Source organism: Arachis hypogaea, chromosome 6, assembly GCF_003086295.3.
Source record: "Arachis hypogaea cultivar Tifrunner chromosome 6, arahy.Tifrunner.gnm2.J5K5, whole genome shotgun sequence".
Taxonomy (NCBI): domain Eukaryota; kingdom Viridiplantae; phylum Streptophyta; class Magnoliopsida; order Fabales; family Fabaceae; genus Arachis; species Arachis hypogaea.
The window spans coordinates 78,981,893-78,999,008 of record NC_092041.1 but is presented as its reverse complement, the minus strand read 5'-3'; the positions used below and the strand labels follow the sequence as shown (position 1 = coordinate 78,999,008).

The following is a 17,116-nucleotide window of genomic DNA, read 5'->3' as shown; positions in this document are numbered from 1 at the left end:
AGCTCTGCTGGAGGATCTCTTCATCTGAAGAAGACGCCTACTGAAGCTCAAGAACTGATTGAAATGGTTGCAAATAACCAATTCATGTACACTTCTGAAAGAAATCCTGTGAACAATGGGATTAGTCAGAAGAAAGGAGTTCTTGAGATGACACTCTGAATGCCATTTGGCTCAGAATAAAATATTGACCCAACAAGTCAATATGATTTCTCAAAGTCTGTCTGGAATGCAAAATGCACCAAGCAGTACTAAGGAAGCTTCATCTGAGGAAGAAGCTTATGACTCTGAGAACCCTTCAATGGAAGAGGTGAATTACATGGGAGAACCCTATGGAAACACCTATAACCCTTCATGGAGAAATCATCCAAATTTTTCATGGAAGGATCAACAGAGACCTCAACAAGGTTTAACAACAATAATGGTGGAAGAAACAGGTTTAGCAATAGCAAGCCTTTTCCATCATCTTCTCAGCAACAGACAGAGAGTTCTAAGCAGAATAACTCTGACTTAGCAACCATGATCTCTGATCTGATCAAAACCACTCAAAGTTTCATGACTGAAACAAGGTCTTCCATTAGAAACTTGGAAGGACAAGTGGGTCAGCTGAGCAAGAAAATTACTGAACTCCCTCCTAGTACTCTCCCAAGCAATACAGAAGAAAATCCAAAAGGAGAGTGCAAGGCCATCAACATGGCCGAATTTTGGGAGGAAGAAGAGGCAGTGAACGCCACTGAGAAAGGCCTCACTGGACGTCCACTGACCTCCAATGAGTTCCCCAATGAGGAATCATGGGAATCCGAGGCTCAAACTGAGACCATAGAGATTCCATTGGACTTACTTCTGCCATTCATGAGCTCTGATGAGTATTCTTCCTCTGAAGAGGATGAGTATGTCACTGAGGAGCAAGTTGCTAAATACCTTGGAGCAATCATGAAGCTAAATGACAAGTTATTTGGAAATGAGACTTGGGAGGATGAATCCCCTTTGCTCACCAAGGAACTGGATGACTTGTCTAGGCAGAAACTGCCTCAAAAGAGACAGGATCCTGGGAAGTTTTCAATACCTTGTACCATAGGCACCATGACCTTCAAGAGGGCCTTGTGTGACTTAGGGTCAAGTGTAAACCTCATGCCTCTCTCTGTAATGGAGAAGTTAGGGATCTCTGAGGTGCAAGCTGCAAAAATCTCACTAGAGATGGCAGACAATTCAAGAAAACAAGCCTATGGACTTGTAGAGGATGTTCTGGTTAAAGTTGAAGACCATTACATCCCTACTGATTTCATAGTCCTAGAGACTGGGAAGTGCATGGATGAATCCATCATCCTTGGCAGACCCTTCCTAGCCACAGCAAAGGCTGTGATTGATGTTGATAGAGGAGAGTTGATCATTCAAGTGAATGAAGAATCCTTGGTGTTTAAGGCTCAAGGATATCCCTCTGTCATCATGGGGAGGAAGCATGAAGAGCTTCTCTCAAGGCAGAGCCAAACAGAGCCCCCACAGTCAAACTTTAAGTTTGGTGTTGGGAGGCCACAACCAAACTCTAAGTTTGGTGTTGAACCCCCACATTCAAACTCTAAGTTTGGTGTTGGGAGGTTCCAACATGGCTCTGAGTATCTGTGAGGCTCCATGAGAGTCCTCTGTCAAGCTACTGACATTAAAGAAGCGCTTGTTGGGAGGCAACCCAATGTTATATTTTATCTATTTTATTTTGTTATTTTCTCTTTTTTTGTAGGTTGATGATCATGAGAAGTCACAAAATCAATGAAAAAAGCAAAAACAGAATGAAAAACAGGAAGAAAAACAGCACACCCTGGAGGACGCACCCACTGGCATTTAAACGCCAGTGAGGTTAGCTGTTGGGCGTTTAACGCCCAGTCTGGCACCATTCTGGGCGTTTAACGCCAGAAAGGGGCACCAGACTAGCGTTAAACGCCAGAAATGGGCACCAGCCCGGCGTTTAACGCCAGAATTGGCACAAAACGTGTTTTTTCTTGCTATTTGGTGCAGGGATGACTTTTCCTTGACACCTCAGGATCTGTGGACCCCACAGGATCCCCACCTACCCTACCACTCTCTCTCTCTTCTTCACCCATTCACCAATCACCTCAATACCTCTTCCCCAAAAACCCTTCACCCATCAAATCCCATCTTTCTCTTCACCACTCACATCCATCCTTCTTAAAACCCCACCTACCTCACCATTCAAATTCAAACCACTTTCCCACCCAAACCCACCCTCAAATGGCCGAACCCTACCCTTCCCCTTCTCCTATATAAACCCTCCTTCACTCCTTCATTTTCACACAACATACACACCACTTCTCCCTTTCTTGGCCGAAAATTAAAACCATTCCCTTTCCCCTCATTTCTTCTTCTTCTACTCTCTTCTTTCTTCTTTTGCTCGAGGACGAGCAAACATTTTAAGTTTGGTGTGGTAAAAGCATTGCTTTTTGTTTTTCCATAACCATTTATGGCATCCAAGGCCGGAGAAACCTCTAGAAAGAGGAAAGGGAAGGCAAAAGCTTCCACCTCCGAGTCATGGGAGATGGAGAGATTCATCTCAAGGGTGCATTAAGACCATTTCTATGAAGTTGTGGCCTTGAAGAAGGTGATCCCCGAGGTCCCTTTTTCACTCAAAAAGGGTGAATATCCGGAGATCCGACATGAGATCCGAAGAAGAGGTTGGGAAGTTCTTACCAACCCCATTCAACAAGTCGGAATCTTGATGGTTCAAGAGTTCTATGCCAATGCATGGATCACCAAGAACCATGACCAAGAACCCGAATCCAAAGAATTATCTTACTATGGTTCGGGGGAAATACTTGGATTTTAGTCCGGAAAGTGTGAGGGTGGCGTTCAACTTGCCTATGATGCAAGGAGATGAACATCCTTACACTAGAAGGGTCAACTTTGATCAAAGGTTGGACCAAGTCCTCACAGTCATATGTGAAGAGGGCGCCCAATGGAAGAGAGATTCAAGAGGAAAGCCGGTTCAATTGAGAAGGCATGACCTCAAACCTGTGGCTAGAGGATGGTTGGAGTTCATCCAATGCTCAATCATTCCCACTAGCAACCGGTCCGAAGTTACCATAGACCGGGCTATCATGATCCATAGCATCATGATTGGAGAAGAAATAGAAGTTCATGAGGTTATAGCCCAAGAACTCTATAAGGTGGCGGACAAGTCCTCTACCTTAGCAAGGTTAGCCTTCCCTCATCTCATTTGTCACCTCTGTTATTTAGTTGGAGTTGACATAGAGGGAGACATCCCCATTGATGAGGACAAGCCCATCACTAAGAAGAGGATGGAGCACACAAGAGACCCCACTCATCATGAGATCCCTGAGATACCTCAAGGGATGCACTTTCCTCCACAAAACTATTGGGAGCAAATCAACACCTCCCTAGGAGAATTGAGTCCAACATGGGACAACTAAGGGTGGAGCACCAAGAACATTCCATCCTCCTCCATGAGATAAGAGAAGATCAAAGAATCATGAGAGAGGAGCAACAAAGACAAGGAAGAGACATTGAGGAACTCAAGCACTCCATAGGAAGAAAGAGCCGCCATCACTAAGGTGGACCCGTTCCTTAATTTCCTTGTTCTTTATTCTTCTGTTTTTCGAATTTTATGCTTATGTTTATCCATGTTTGTGTCTTGTGATCATTAGTGTCTATGCCTTAAAGTTATGAATGTCCTATGAATCCATCACCTTTCTTGAATAAAAACGTGCTTAATTGAAAAAGAAAAAGAATTGCATGAATTTTGAATTTTATAACAGTTTAATTATTGTGATGTGGTGGCATTACTTTTGTCTTCTGAATGTATGCTTAAACAGTGCATATGTATCTTGAATTTGTGGTTCATGAATGTTGGCTCTTGAAAGAATGATGAAAAAGGAGACATGTTACTGAGGATCTGAAAAATCATTACAATGGTTCTTGAAGCAAGAAAAAGCATTTCTACTCAAAAAAAAAAAAAACGAAAAAAAAGAGAAAAAGAAAAGAAAACGAAAAAAAAAGAAAGAAAAATAAAGTTGTGATCCAAGGCAAAAAGAGTGTGCTTAAGAACCCTGGACACCTCTAGTTGGGGACTTTAGCAAAGCTGAGTCACAATCTGAAAAGGTTCACCCAATTATGTGTCTGTGGCATGTATGTATCCGGTGGTAATACTGGAAGACAGAGTGCTTTGGGCCACAGCCAAGACTCAATAAGTAGCTATGTTCAAGAATCATCATACTCTACTAGGAGAATCAATAACACTATCTGGATTCTAAGTTCCTAAAGAAGCCAATCATTCTGAATTTCAAAGGATAGAGTGAGATGCCAAAACTATTCAGAGGCAAAAAGCTAAAAGCCCCGCTCATCTAATTAATACTGATCTTCATAGATGTTTTTGAGATTCATTGCATATTCTCTTCTTTTTATCTTATTTGATTTACAATTGCTTGAGGACAAGCAACAATTTAAGTTTGGTGTTGTGATGAGCGGATAATTTGTACGCTTTTTGGCATTGTTTTTAGTATGTTTTTAGTATGATCTAGTTAGTTTTTAGTATATTTTTATTAGTTTTTAGCTAAAATTCACTTTTCTGGACTTTACTATGAGTTTGTGTGTTTTTCTGTGATTTCAGGTATTTTCTGGCTGAAATTGAGGGACCTGAGCAAAAATCTGATTCAGAGACCAAAAAGGACTGCAGATGCTGTTGGATTCTGACCTCCCTGCACTCGAAGTGGATTTTCTGGAGCTACAGAAGCCCAATTGGCGCGCTCTCAACGGCGTTGGAAAGTAGACATCCTGGGCTTTCCAGCAATATATGATAGTCTATACTTTGCCCAAGATTTGATGGCCCAAACCGGCGTTCAAAGTCACTTTCAAGATTTCCAGCGTTAAACGCCGGAACTGGCACCAAAATGGGAGTTAAACGCCCAAACTGGCATAAAAGCTGGCGTTTAACTCTAAGAGAAGTCTCTGCACGAAAATGCTTCATTGCTCAGCCCAAGCACACACCAAGTGGGCCCGGAAGTGGATTTTTATGTCATTTACTTATCTCTGTAAACCTTAGGCTACTAGTTCTTTATAAGTAGGACCTTTTACTATTGTATTTGTAGACTTTGGTAGCTACTTTCATTTTGATGCTATCTTAGATCATTGGGAGGCTGGCCTCACGGCCATGCCTAGACCTTGTTCTTATGTATTTTCAACGGTGGAGCTTCTACACACCATAGATTAAGGTGTGGAGCTCTGCTGTACCTCGAGTATTAATGCAATTACTATTGTTCTTCCATTCAATTCCGCTTGTTCTTGTTCTAAGATATCACTTGTTCTTCAACTTGATGAATGTGATGATCCGTGACACTCATCATCATTCTCACCTATGAACATGTGACTGACAACCACCTCTGTTCTACCTTCGATTGGGTGAATATCTCTTGGATTCCTGATTGCACGATGCATGGTTGATCGCCTGACAACCGAGTGCTCGCCTGACAACCGAGCCAACCATTCCGTGAGATCAGAGTCTTCGTGGTATAGGCTAGAACTGATGGCGGCATTCAAGAGAATCCGGAAGGTCTAACCTTGTCTGTGGTATTCTGAGTAGGATTCAATGATTGAATGACTGTGACGTGCTTCAAACTCCTAGCAGGCGGGGCGTTAGTGACAGACGCAAAAGAATCGATGGATTCTATTCCGGCCTGACCGAGAACCGACAGATGATTACCCATGCTGTGACAGAGCATAGGCAACGTTTTCACTGAGAGGATGGGAGGTAGCCACTGACAACGGTGAAACCCTACATAAGCTTGCCATGGAAAGGAGTAAGAAGGATTGGATGAAGACAGTAGGAAAGCAGAGAGACGGAAGGGAAGGCATCTTCATGCGCTTATCTGAAGTTCCTACCAATGAATTACATAAGTACCTCTATCTTTATCTTTATGTTTATTTCGTTCATCACCATATCCATTTGAGTTTGCCTGACTAAGATTTACAAGATGACCATAGCTTGCTTCATACTAACAATCTCCGTGGGATCGACCCTTACTCGCGTAAGGTTTATTACTTGGACGACCCAATGCACTTGCTGGTTAGTTGTGCGAAGTTGTGTAATGCCATGGTATTGAACACCAAGTTTTTGGGGTTCATGACCGGGGATTATGAGAGTTGTGAAAAGTATTGTTCACAATTTCGCGCTACCATCAACCCCATTGGTCTTGACAGTGTCACAGATTTGCAAGAATTCAGCTAAAAACTGATGAGGATCTTCCAATGGAAGTCCATGAAACTTGCAATTCTGTTGCATTAGAGAAACTAATTGAGGCTTAAGCTCAAAGTTGTTTGCTCCAATGGCAGGGATAGAGATGCTTCTCCCATAGAAGTCAGGAGTAGGTGCAGTAAAGTCACCCAGCAACTTCCTTGCATTGTTGGCATTGTTGTTGTTTTCAGCTGCCATGGGTTCTTCTTCTTTGAAGATTTCTGTTAGGTCCTCTATAGAGAATTGTGCCTTAGCTTCTCTTAGCTTTCGCTTCAAGGTCCTTTCAGGTTCAGGATCAGCCTCAACAAGAATGCTTTTGTTTTTGCTCCTGCTCATATGAAAGAGAAGAGAACAAGAAAATATGGAATCGTCTATGTCACAGTATAGAGATTCCTTGAGGTGTCAGAGGAAAAGAAAAATGGAAGGAAGAGGTAGAAAATTCGAACTTATCAAGAAAGATGGAGTTCGAATTGTGCATTAAGGAATAATGTTAGTCCATAAATAGAAGGATGTGAGAAGAGGGGAAGAAATTTTCGAAAATAATTTAAAAAGATTTTAAAAACATTTTGAAAAACTTTAATTGATTTTCGAAAACCATGATTGAGAAAGAAGTAAAGTGATTTTTGAAAACGATTTTGAAATTAGAAATAAAAAAGATTTGATTGAAAACTATTTTGAAAAAGATGTGGTTAAGAAGATATGATTGGTTTTAAAAAGATGTGATTGAGAAGATATGATTTGAAAAACATTTTAAAAAGATTTGATTTTAAAAATTAATAACTTGGCTAACAAGAAAAGATATGATTCAAACATTAAACCTTTCTCAACAGAAAAGGCAACATACTTGAAATGTTGAATCAAATCATTAACTGATAGCAAGTATTTTTGAAAATGGAAAGAAATTGATTTTGAAAAAGATTTGATTGAAAAGATTTGATTTGAAAAAGATTTGATTTTGAAAAAATTTTGAAAACCTGAAAAAAATTGGCATTAAAAACAGAATCTTCCCTCTTGTGCCATCCTGGTGTTAAACGCCCAGAATGGTGCACATTCTGGCGTTTAACGCCCAAACTACTACCCTTTTGGGCGTTAAATGCCCAGCCAGGCACCCTGGCTGGCGTTTAAACACCAGTTTGCCTTCCTTACTGGGCGTTTTGAACGCCCAGCTTTTTCTGTGTAATTCCTCTGCTGTATGTTCTGAATCTTCAATTCTCTGTATTATTGACTTGAAAAGACACAAATTAAAAATATTTTTGGATTTTTAATGATGAGGAATAATTAAAATGCAACTGAAATCAAATAACAATGCATGCAAGACACCAAACTTAGCAGTTTGTATACTACTGACACTAACAAAATGAGAATGCATATGAGACACATAAACACTCAAGTCAAGAGAATTTAAAAATCAGAGCAATGAAACCATCAAGAACAACTTGAAGATTAATGAAGACACATGCATGATTGCAAAAAGAACAGAAACATGCAATTGACACCAAACTTAACATGAGACTCTAGACTCAAACAAGAAATATATTTTTGGATTTTTTTCAAAAATTAAGTGGAAAAAGAAAATAAAGGTATCAAAATTCTTAATGAGAATTCCAAGAATCATGCAATGTTAGTCTAAAGCTTCAGTCTAAAGAAATTAGACATGGCTGAACAAGCTTCAGCAGGACATTGCATTCAAGAGCTAAATTGATGAAAATCAATCAGCTTTGGTGATGATAAGAACATCACCTTGAAACACTAGAATTCATTCTTAAGAACTCTGAAGAAAAATACCTAATCTAAGCAACAAGATGAACCGTCAGTTGTCCATACTCAAACAATCCCCGGCAACGGCGCCAAAAACTTGGTGGGCGAAATTGTGATCATCAATGGCGCCATCAACATGGTACGCACAATTGTAATCTCAACTATTTATCACAACTTCACACAACTAACCAGCAAGTGTACTGGGTCGTCCAAGTAATAAAACTTACGCGAGTAAGGGTCGATCCCACAGAAATTGTTGGTATGAAGCAAGCTATGGTCACCTTGTAAATCTTAGTCAGGCAAACTCAAATGATTATGGATGATGTATGAATAAAACATAAAGATAAAGATAGAGATACTTATGTATTTCATTGGTAAGAACTTCAGCAAGTGTATGGAGATGCTTTGTCCCTTTCGTCTCTCTACTTTCCTACTGTCTTCATCCAATCCTTCTTACTCCTTGCCATGGCAAGCTGTATGTAGGATTTCACCATTGTCAGAGGCTACCTCCCATCCTCTCAGTGAAAATGTTCAACGCACCCTGTCACGGCACGGCTATTCAGCTGTCGGTTCTCGATCATGTCGGAATAGAATCCAGTGATTCTTTTGCGTCTGTCACTAACGCCCCACAATCGCGAGTTTGAAGCTCGTCACAGTCATTCAATCATTGAATCCTACTCAGAATACCACAGAGGTTTAGACCTTCCGGATTCTCTTGAATGCCGCCATCAATTCTAGCTTATACCATGAAGATTCCGATTAAGGGATCCAAGAGATATCCACTCAATCTAAGGTAGAACGGAGGTGGTTGTCAGGCACACGTTCATAGGTGAGAATGATGATGAGTGTCACGGATCATCACATTCATCAAGTTGAAGAACAAGTGATATCTTAGAACAAGAATAAGCTGAATTGAATAGAAGAACAATAGTAATTGCATTAAAATAGATAAGTGAATCCAAAATCAAAAGAAAAGGAATACTCGAGGTACAGCAGAGCTCCACACCTTAATCTATGGTGTGTAAAAACTCCACCGTTGAAAATACATAAGAACAAGGTCTAGGCATGGCCGTGAGGCCAGCCCCCATGATCTAAGATAGCATAAGACTAAAGTTAGCTACCAAGATGAAAATACAATAGCAAAAGGTCTTATTTATAAAGAATTAGTAGCCTAAGGTTTACAAAGATGAGTTAATGACATAAAAATCCACTTCCGGGCCCACTTGGTATGTGCTTGGGCTGAGCATTGAAGCATTTTCGTGTAGAGACTTCTCTTGGAGTTAAACGCCAGCTTTTGTGCCAGTTTGGGCGTTTAACTCCCATTCTTGTGCCAGTTCCGGCGTTTAACGCCGGGCAGTTTTGAGCTGATTTGGAATGCCGGTTTGGGCCATTAAATCTTGGGCAAAGTATGGACTATTATACATTGCTGGAAAGCCCAGGATGTCTACTTTCCAACGACATTGAGAGATTGCCAATTGGGCTTCTGTAGCTCCAGAAAATCCACTTCGAGTGCAGGGGGTCAGAATCCAACAGCATCTGAAGTCCTTTTTAGTCTCTGAATCAGATTTTTGCTCAAGTCCCTCAATTTCAGCCAGAAAATACCTGAAATCACAGAAAAACACACAAACTCATAGTAAAGTCCAGAAAAGTGAATTTTAACTAAAAACTAATAAAAATATACTAAAAACTAACTAGAACATACTAAAAACATACTAAAAACAATGCCAAAAAGCGTACAAATTATCCGCTCATCAAAGATCCTCATAAGTTCTTAGCTGAATTCTTGCAAATCTGTGACACTGTTAAGACCAATACGGTTGATCCTGAGGTCTACAGACTTATGCTCTTCCCCTTTGCTGTAAGAGACAGAGCTAGGATATGGTTGGACTCACAACCTAGAGAAAGCCTGAACTCTTGGGAAAAATTGGTCAATGCTTTCTTGGCTAAATTCTTTCCACCTCAAAAGATGAGCAAGCTTAGAGTGGAAGTCTAAACCATCAGACAGAAGTAAGGTGAATCCCTCTATGAATCTTGGAAAAGATACAAGCAATTGATCAGAAGGTGTCCTTCTGACATGCTTTCAGAATAGAGCATCTTAGGTATATTTTATGATGATCTGTCTGAATTGTCCAAGATGTCATTAGACCACTCTGCTGTTGGATCTCTTCATCTGAAGAAAATCCCTGAAGAAGCCCAGGAACTCATTGAGATGGTTACAAATAACTAGTTCATGTACACTTCTAAAAGAAATCCTGTGAATAATGGGATGACTCAGAAGAAAAGAGTTCTTGAGATTGATACTCTGAATGCCATATTGGCTCAGAACAAAATATTGACTCAGCAAGTCAATATGATTTCTCAGAATCTGACTGGATTGCAAACTGCATCTGGCAATACTAAAGAAGCCTCCTCTGAAGGAGAAGCTTATGACCCGGAGAATCCTGCAATGGAAGAGGTGAATTACATGGGAGACTCCTATGGAAACACCTATAATCTGTCATGGAGAAATCATCCAAATTTCTCATGGAAGGATCAACAGAAGCCTCAACAAGGCTTCAATAATAATAATGGTGGGAGAAATAGGTTTGGCAATAGCAAGCTTTTCCATCATCTTCTCAGCAACAGACAGAGAATTCTGAGCAGAGCCTCTCTGGCTTAGCAACCATAGTCTCTGATCTAAGACCACTCTCAGTTTCATGACTGAAACAAGGTCCTCCAACAGAAATTTAGAGACACAAATGGGTCAGCTGAGTAAAAGAGTTACTGAAATCCCTCATAGTACTCTCCTAAGCAATACAGAAGAAAATCCAAAGAGAGAATGCAAGGCCATCAATATACCCAAAGTGGCCAAACCTATAGAGGAGGAAGAGGCAGTGATTTCCAGTGAGGAAGACCTCAATGGACGTCCACTGACCAATAAGGAGTTTCCTATTGAGGAACCAAAGAAATCTGAGGCTCATACAGAGACCATAGAGATTCCACTGAACTTACTATTGCCATTCATGAGCTCTGATGAATATTCTTCCTCTAAAGAGGGTGAAGACATTGTTGAAGAGCAAGTTGCCCTGTATCTGGGAGCAATCATAAAGCTGAATGCCAAGTTATTTGGTAATGAGACTTGGGAGGATGAATCTCCATTACTCATCAATAAACTGAATACATGGATTCAGCAGACATTGTCTCAAAAGAAACCGGATCCCGAAAAGTTCTTAATACCTTGCACCATAGGCACCATGACCTTTGAAAAGGCTCTATGTGACCTGGGGTCAGGTATCAACCTCATGCCACTCTCTGTAATGGAGAAACTAGGAATCTTTGAGGTACAAGCTGCAAGAATCTCACTAGAGATGGCAGACAAATTAATAAAACAGGCTTACGAACTTCTAGAGGATGTCTTAATGAAGGTTGAAGCCGTTTACGTCCTTGCTGACTTCATAATCCTAGCACTGAAAAGGATGAGGATGAATCCATCATCCTTGGAAGACCCTTCCTAGCCACAACAAGGGCTGTGATTGATGTGGACAGAGGAGAGTTAGTCCTTCAATTGAATTAAGACTACCTTGTGTTCAAGACTCAAGGATCTTCTTCTGTAAACATGGAGAAGAAGAATGAAAAGCTTCTCTAAATACAGGGTCAGACAGAGCCCCTACACTCAACTTCTAAGTTTGGTGTTGGGAGGTCACAACCATGCTCTGAGCATCTGTGAAGCTCTGTAAGAGCTTTCTGTCAAGCTATTGACATTAAAGAAGCGCTTATTGGGAGGTAACCCAATCATATTTATCTATATTAATCATTTTCTCATTTTTATTTTCTAGTGTTAGTCTATGTTTTCTTTAGGTTGATGATCATGTGAAGTCACAAAAATAGCTGCAGAATTAATATAGGAATAAAAAATAGCATAAAAAACAACACACCCTGGAGAACGAGCTTACTGGCATTTAAACGCCAGTAAGGCTAGAAAAGTGGGCGTTTAATGCCCAGTCTGGCACCATTCTGGGCATTAAACGCCAGAAATGGCACATAGACTGGCGTTTAACACAAGAAAAGGGTGTCTGGTGTCTGGCTAGCGTTAAATGCCAGTAAGGGTAGCAGAATGGGCGTTTAATGCCCTGTCTGGTAGCATTGTGGGCGTTAAATGCCAGAACTGGCAGCCAGACTGGCGTTTAATGCCAAAAAGGGGCATTGATGAGCGGATAATTATACGCTTTTTGGCATTGTTTTTAAGTAGTTTTTAATAGGATATAGTTACTTTTAGGGATGTTTTCATTAGTTTTTATGCTAAATTCACATTTCTAGACTTTACTATGAGTTTGTGTGTTTTTCTGTGATTTCAGATATTTTCTGGCTGAAATTGAGGGACCTGAGCAAAACTCTGATAAAAGGCTGACAAAGGACTGCTGATGCTGTTGGATTCTGACCTCCCTGCACTTGAAATGGATTTTCTGGAGCTACAGAGCTCCAAATGGCACTGTCTCAACGGCGATGGAAAGTAGACATCCAGAGCTTTCCAGAAATATATAATAGTTCATACTTTATTCGTGACTAGATGATGTAAACTGGAGCTCAACGCCAGTTCCATGCTGCATTCTGGAGTCAAACGCCAGAAACACGTCACGAACCAGAGTTGAACGCCAAAAACACGTTACAACTTGGCGTTCAACTCCAAAAGAAGCCTCTGCATGTGTAAAGCTCAAGCTCAGCCTAATCACACACCAAGTGGGCCCCGAAAGTGGATTTCTGCATTAATTACTTACTTCTGTAAACCCTAGTAGCTAGTCTAGTATAAATAGAATGTTTTACTATTGTATTTAGTGTCTTTTGACCACGTTACATCTTTGGTCTCGGTTTTATTCCATTATTCATCTTAGGAGACTATTGATCACGTTTTGGGGGCTGGCCATTCGGCCATGCCTGAACCTTCATCACTTATGTATTTTCAACGGCGGAGTTTCTACACACCATAGATTAAGGGTGTGGAGCTCTGCTGTACCTCGAGTTTTAATGCAATTACTACTATCTTTTATTCAAATTCAATCTTATTTCTGTTCTAAGATACTACTCGTATTTCAACCTGATGGATGTGATGATCCGTGACACTCATCATCATCCGTCCCTATCAACGCGTGCATGACAACCACTTCCGTTCTACAAGCGAAAGCTAGAGTGTGTATCTCTTGGATTCCTGATGCACGACGCATGGTTGCCCTCGCCTGACAACCGAGCCTTCTATTCCATGAGATCAGAGTCTTCGTGGTATAAGCTAGAATTGATGGCGGCATTCATGAGAATCCGGAAAGTCTAAACCTTGTCTGTGGTATTCCGAGTAGGATTCCGGGATTGAATGACTGTGACGAGCTTCAAACTCGCAATTGTTGGGCGTGATGACAAACGCAAAAGAATCAAGGAATTCTACTCCGACATGATCGAGAACCGACAGATGATTAGTTGTGCCGTGACAGAGCATTTGGATCTTTTTCACTGAGAGGATGGGATGTAGCCATTGACAACGGTGATGCCCTACATACAGCTTGCCATGGAAAGGAGTAAGAAGGATTGGATGAAGGCAGTAGGAAAGCAGAGATTTAGAAGGAGCACAGCATCTTCATACGCCTATTTGAAATTCCCATCGATGATTTACATAAGTATTTTTATCTTTATTTTCTGTTTATTTATTATTATTATTCGAAAACCCCATAACCATTTATTATCCGCCTGACTGAGATTTACAAGATGATCATAGCTTGCTTCATACCAACAATCTCCGTGGGATCGACCCTTACTCACGTAAGGTTTATTACTTGGACGACCCAGTGCACTTGCTGGTTAGTTGTGCGAGGTTGTGAAGAAAGTGCTGAGTTAGTAAATGCGCACACCAAGTTGAATGCCATTATAAGAGATCACAATTTCGTGCACCAAGTTTTTGGCGCCGTTGCCGGGGATTGTTGAGTTTGGACAACTGACGCTTCATCTTGTTGCTCAGATTAGGTAATTTTCTTTTTGTTTTATTTTTAAAATATTTTTCGAAATTTTTTTTTAAATCATAAAAATAAAAAAAAATTGTGTTTCTTGTTTGAGTCTTGAGTCAACTTTTAAGTTTGGTGTCAATTGCATGTTTTTAAAAATTTATGCATTTTTTGAAAATTCATGCATTCATAGTGTTCTTCATGATCTTCAAGTTGTTCTTGGTAAGTCTTCTTGTTTGATCTTTAAAATTTTCTTGTTTTGTGTTGTATGATGTTTTTCATGTACATTTTTGCATTCATATTGTCTAAGCATTAAAGATTTCTAAGTTTGGTGTCTTGCATATTTTCTTTGCATAAAAAAATTTTTTCAAAAATATGTTCTTGATGTTCATCATGATCTTCAAAGTGTTCTTGGTGTTCATCTTGACATTCATAATGTTCTTGCATACATCATGTGTTTTGATTCATAATTTTCATGTTGTGAGTCATTTTTTTTCTCTCTCAAAATTAAAAATTCAAAAATAAAAAATATATTTTCTTTTTTTCTCTCAAAATTTCAAAAATTTGGGTTGACTTAGTCAAAAATTTTTAAAATTAGTTGTTTCTTGTAAATCAAGTCACATTTTCAAATTTTAAAAAATCTTATCTTTTCAAAACTTTTTTTTTCAAAAATTAAATCTTTTTCATTTTTCTTATTAATTTACGAAAATCCTTTAAAATATTTTTCAAAAATATTTTTTAGTTTTATCTTTATTTTCGAAAATTATGCTAACAATTAATATGATTGATTCAAAAATTTGAAGTTTGTTACTTTCTTATTAAGAAAGGTTCAATCTTTAAATTCTAGAATCTTATCTTTTAGTTTCTTGTTAGTAAAATAATCAATTTTAATTTTAATCATATCTTTTTATCTTATCTTTTATATCATATCTTTTCCAAAATTTTATCTTTTTCAAAAATTTGATTTTAAAATATATTTTCTAACTTCTTATCTTCTTATCTTTTCAAAAATTAATTTTCAAATCTTTTTCAACTAACTATTTGACTTTTTGTTTGTTTCTTATCTTTTTCAAAACCACCTAACTACTCTTCCCTCTCTAATTTTCGAAAATACCTCCCTCTTTTTCAAAAATTCTATTTTTAATTAATTAATTGTTTTAAATTTTAATTTTAATTTTATTTCCCTCTTAATTTTCAAAAATCATTGACTCCTTTTCAAAATTATTTTCGAAAACTTCTGTCTCTCATCTTATTCTATTTATTTATTCATTTACCAACACTTCTCTTCATCTCAAATCACTGCTCCTATCCTCACCCTTGTGTTTGGATTATTCATTCTTCGTCACTCTTATTTCCTTTCTTCTTCTACTAACATAAAGGAATCTATATACTGTGACATAGAGGATTCCTCTTCCTTTTCTGTTCTCTTCTTTCTCATATGAGCAGGAACAAGGAAAAAGGCATTCTTGTTGAAGCTGATCCGGAACCTGAAAGGACTCTGAAGAGGAAACTAAGAGAAGCTAAATTACAACAATCCAGAGACAACCTTGCTGAAATTTTCGAACAAGAAAAGGCGATGGCAGCCGAACCCAACAACAATAATGCAAGAAGGATGCTTGGTGATTTACTACACCTACTTCCAAGTTTGATGAAAGAAGCATCTCAATCCTTGCTATTGGAGCAAACAATTTTGAGCTGAAACCTCAATTAGTTGCTCTAATACAACAAAACTACAAGTTTCATGGACTTCCATCAGAAGATCCCTATCAGTTTTTAACTGAGTTCTTGCAGATCTGTGAGACTGTAAAGATGAATGGAGTATATCCTGAAGTCTACATTCTCATGCTTTTCCCTTTTGCTGTAAGAGACAGAGCTAGAACATGGTTGGATTCACAACCTAAAGATAGCCTGGACTCTTGGAATAAGCTGGTCACAGCCTTCTTGGCTAAGTTCTTTCCTCTTCAAAAGCTAAGCAAGCTTAGATTAGATGTTCAGACCTTCAAACAAAAAGATGGTGAATCCCTCTATGAAGCTTGGGAAAGATACAAGCAAATGACCAAAAGGTGTCATTCTGACATGTTTTCAGAATGGACCATGATAGATATATTCTATTATGGTCTATCTGAGTTCTCTAAGATGTCACTAGACCACTCTGCAGGTGGATCCATTCACCTAAAGAAAATGCTTGCAGAAGCTCAGGAACTTATTGAAATGGTGCAAATAACCAATTCATGTACACTTCTGAGAGGAATTCCGTGAATAATGGGACGCCTCAGAGGAAGGGAGTTCTTGAAACTGATGCTCTGAATGCCATATTGGCTCAGAACAAAATGTTGACTCAGCAAGTCAACATGATTTCTCAAAGTCTGAATGGATGGCAAAATGCATCCAACAGTACTAAAGAGGCATCTTCTGAAGAAGAAGCTTATGATCCTAAAAATTCTGCAATGGCAGAGGTAAATTACATGGGTGAACCTTATGGAAACACCTATAATTCTTCATGGAGAAATCATCCAAATTTCTCATGGAAGGATCAACAAAAGCCTCAACAAGGCTTTAATAATGGTGGAAGAAATAGGTTTAGCAATGGCAAGCCTTTTCCATCATCTTCTCAGCAACAGACAGAGAATTATGAGCAGAGCACCTCTAACTTAGCAAATATAGTCTCTGATCTGTCTAAGGCCACTCTAAGCTTCATGAGTGAAACAAGGTCCTCCATCAGAAATTTGGAGGCACAAGTGGGCCAGCTGAGTAAGAAAGTCACTGAAACTCCTCCTAGTACTCTCCCAAGCAATACTGAAGAAAATCCAAAAAGAGAGTGCAAGGCCATTGATATAATCAATATGGCCGAACCTAGGGAGGAAGGAGAGGACGTGAATCCCAATGAGGAATACCTCATGGGACGTCTCTCAAGCAAGAAGGAGTTCCCTATTGAGGACTCAAAGGAATCTGAGCCTCATATAGAGACCATAGAGATTCCATTAAACCTCCTTCTGCCATTCATGAGCTCTGAAGACTATTCTTCCTCTGAAGAGGATGAAGATGTAAATGGAGAGCAAGTTGCTCAATATTTAGGAGCTATCATAAAGCTGAATGCCAAGTTATTTGGTAATGAGACTTGGGAAGGTGAACCTCCCTTGCT

The 17,116-nt window shown here is 39.3% G+C and overlaps 1 non-coding gene across 1 annotated transcript; it reads right to left on the bottom strand.

Annotated features, from left to right (window-relative positions):
- Nucleotides 1-15,948: 15,948 nt before the first annotated feature.
- LOC112700222 (small nucleolar RNA R71) lies at nt 15,949-16,052 on the bottom strand. The gene has a single exon (XR_003153135.1). It is a non-coding gene; the product is annotated as a small nucleolar RNA R71 (small nucleolar RNA).
- Between the last annotated feature and the right edge of the window lie 1,064 nt (nt 16,053-17,116).